General features: G+C 45.5%; 1 pseudogene; it reads left to right on the forward strand.

The window, feature by feature from the left end:
* Window positions 1-1,292: 1,292 nt before the first annotated feature.
* Window positions 1,293-1,674, forward strand: LOC108289148 (annotated as a pseudogene).
* The last annotated feature ends 2,160 nt before the right edge of the window (window positions 1,675-3,834 follow it).

Raw genomic sequence — 3,834 nt, forward strand, 5'->3', positions numbered from 1 at the left:
GTAGGCCTTCAGTGCATACTGTTTTGTTTGTCTCTTATACCTCAATAAATCTAGGGAAAATTTCAAATTTTTTAAAGATAAAGTTGAGACAGATCTCAAACAATAAATATTGGGGACATGCTAAATACAGGAGTCAGCTTGAAGAGGTTCTTAGTGTCAAAATCCTGGATAATTTGAGAATAACAATAAATAATGGAGTAATATATTAAAGTGCATTGAATAAAACAAAAAACCATGAGTCCCTACAGAAAGTAATACTGGAGAAAGACAAAGAGTGCTTCCTACAATATAGTCACAACTAATAGATGCAGAGGAACCGTAGTTAGAAAATCCCCATTTTGCAAGCACCAAGCAAGAATCATCAATGCATGTTAAAACTAACATAGTCAAACATTTTCAAATAATTTCCCCAAAGAACTGTCAGCCATTTAAAAAGAAGAAGAAGAAGTCACTTTACAGTGCAGAAACCTGGCAGGTGCCAGCTTCACTAAGGGATTAGTGTGACCCACGACGAGGTAAACCAACATTGTGGGTCTCCTACAATAATGCACCAAGAAAAGCAACATTACTTATGTCAGATTTCTGCTCAAAATACACAACCTGAATCTGATCATGAGAAAGATTCACACAGAGGCACATTCTCCAAAATACTCTTGTCTACTGAAACTGCCATGTTGTGAAAGATCAAGAATGGCCACAACCTGTTCTGGGCTAAAACCAGACCAAATGGATGCAATAGTGAAATGTGTGATTCTGAAGACGTTCTTAGACTAAATGGGAAAAATGCTGTTGAAGATATTATTAGATCAGTTAGAAAAATTAGACTATGTGCTGCAGATTAGATGATAATATAGAAACTTTCAGTATTATTTTCACGAATTCATTTGTAAACCTGTGAATATTTCCAACAGAATAGCTTTAAAAATTGGGGGAAAATTTTAAAGCTGATTTATATGGAAATGCAGATAACCTAGAACAGCAATAAATATAAACAAACAAATTCAGACAACTAACAATGATAGATATTAAGAAAACAGAAGGCCATAGAAATGTTTTTTAAATGTGATACTGGGGGGGCTGGCACCAGGCTGCCACATTGCAACAGGTCAGTCATGATGACACTGAAGACATTTCAGTGTTGGGTGCGAAAGTAACAACTAACGAAACAAAAAGCCAAAACCGTACGCCCAGCGGCCACACTTTTCGTTATCCTTCCAGTCAGTGCAGTTATGGTCCATCTTGTTTGCAGGTCGGTCAGCAGCAGCTTTACAGCTTGATGGTGGCAACTGTCATGTGACTTTAGGGTAGTGATGAATGTCACAGGTAGACTGGTGCTGGGTCTACGGTGTTGGAATCACATGATGAAGATGGAAAGAGCCCTTGGGTGTTTGAGTACAGAAACGCATCATCTCAGGACAAAACTGTCTCAGAGGCTGAATCCAATCTTTTGGTGGGCACCTGATGCCTGTCCAGGGCTGCAGGCCATATTTGTCTTTAGCGGCCTCTTCTCCTTTAGGGTAACATGGTTATCACGGGTGTGGCGCTACAAGGTGCCAACCTATACGGCTACATCGGGTGTCAAGTAGGCAAAAGAGTGAATGTAAGCAGCATGGCTCCCTCATACTCAGAAAGCTGTTTTTAAGACAAAACACTGAAGATGATCAGACTTCGTGAACAGAGAGAGAAAGCTTATGTGCATTGTTACACTGGGGAACAACCAAAGAGATTCTTGGCTCTGAACATTGTAGACCTCTGTCCACGTTACAACAGGAATGCTGGCTTTTTCACTTAAAAACTTTACTTAAAGCAAAGTCGTTTTCATATTAAGGTTTTATATCCTTATCAGTAGTTGTGACTACAATGTACGCTGTCACTGCAAACACTGTCAATACTTCTTTTACGGTGTACATAAAATATGTACAGTCATGCCATGCCAATATATCCCAAACGAATGAAAGTGTGTTCATTTACACATATAATGAGACCTTTGTATTTTGATTCATAGAAGGATGTTCTTAGTCTACCTCAAGCTCTATGTGTTTACATATAATTTCTGTAGGTTATTTTCAGAAGTAAGTTTTGCTTCCACAGGAGTGAGCAGCTTGGCTTATGTACACATTAGAAATTATTAATTTTTAATGTATACTTCATGTTGAAATTTCTTAGACATATTCAAGAAAGTAAAAAACAGATTTGGGCTAGTGATAACTAGTTTCTAAAATGTTGTTTATTCTCAATAAATGACTTAAGTCGTTTACTTAAGTTTATTTAAATGGTTAGTTTGTGCTCAGGAAGTAGCAGAGATTGCTGCTGTTCTATTTATTGTATAGAAAGCATGGCTAGGGCCGGGTGCGGTGGCTCAAGCCTGTAATCCCAGCACTTTGGGAGGCCGAGGCGGGTGGATCACGAGGTCAAGAGATCGAGACCATCCTGGTCAACATGGTGAAAACCCGTCTCTACTAAAACTACAAAAAATTAGCTGGGCATGGTGGCGCGTGCCTGTAATCCCAGCTACTCAGGAGGCTGAGGCAGGAGAATTGCCTGAACCCAGGAGGCGGAGGTTGTGGTGAGCCAAGATCGCGCCATTGCACTCCAGCCTGGGTAACAAGAGCGAAACTCCGTCTCAAAAAAAAAGAAAAAAGAAAAAGAAAGCATGGCCAGATTCAGTTTTAAAATTCCTGGAAGCTCTTCAGTGGACCTTGAGCCAACACAATATGCCTTTTGACATCAAAAGAGTATTATTCTTATGTCATAATGAGAACAATAATTTACATGCTTGGTATAATAAATGCCCAAAAGACTTTTTATTTTATGGCCCTATTGTTTGTCTTGCCATAATGGGGATATTGTAAATCATAAATTTGTGTAATATTGATATTTCTTAAAGCAATAGATGTAACGGTAAACAAAACCATACAAAAACACAAAAAGACCTTCTACAAATAAAAAGGAGGCAAACAGTCTAGTTTTAAAATGGGCGAGGGACTTCAACGACACTTCATGAAAGAAGACTTTCCAATGGTGAAGTGTGAAATGGAAATGAGAATGAAGTATCAGAACGGTGACGGAATGGCAGGGCCACATGTCATGAAGGGTGTACCCCAGAACGCGCACGTGGCCGGGGGTGTGGGGCGGGTCGTTCCTAAATCGCTCTGCTAATACTGATCACCACGAAGCGCATGCGCTCTTTGGGACCCGGACCCCACTTTCAGCCGGGTAACCCGGAGAGTGCACACAGGTGTCCCTCGGAAGACAAGCGTGTTCCGTCCGCTTCCTTCACGACATCCCAGAGTTTCAAACAAGCCGCACGCCCCGGCCTAGCGGCGCGGGCACCGCGACCCACCCTGCCGGCGGCGAGTCCCGAGCGGGGCTGGCGCGGCGGGCGCGCGTCACGGACCCCGCCCAGAGCCCGGGGGGTCGGCGGGCAACGCCGCGCGGCCGCCGCGGCGCGAGGGCAAGGCCGGGCCACGCCGCCCCCGCGGCCAAAGGCGGCCCCGCCGTGGGCACGCGGCGATCCCGCGTCTGTCCCACGTGAGGATCCGGGGCCGCACGGACGCTCGCGGCGCGCGCCGCACACGTGCGCATCCGGGCACCGGCCGCGCTCCTCGGACCCGTGCGCTTCTGCGGCGCGCGCTCTCTCCGGACGGTGCTGCTGTGATTGACAGGGGAAAGGCTTTCTCAGAATAGGAACCCGCGAAACGCCACGTCACGCGGAAGCGCAGTGTTGGAGGGGGAGGGGCGTTTCTCAAAGCAGATCCCGGGGAGCCCCGGGGCAGCGCGGCCACCACGGGACGTGCGAGGCGCCCCCTGGCGGCGCCCCCCGGAGCTGCAGCG

The sequence above is a fragment of the Cebus imitator genome, unplaced genomic scaffold (genome assembly GCF_001604975.1).
Source record: "Cebus imitator isolate Cc_AM_T3 unplaced genomic scaffold, Cebus_imitator-1.0 Scaffold392, whole genome shotgun sequence".
Taxonomy (NCBI): Eukaryota; Metazoa; Chordata; class Mammalia; order Primates; family Cebidae; genus Cebus; species Cebus imitator.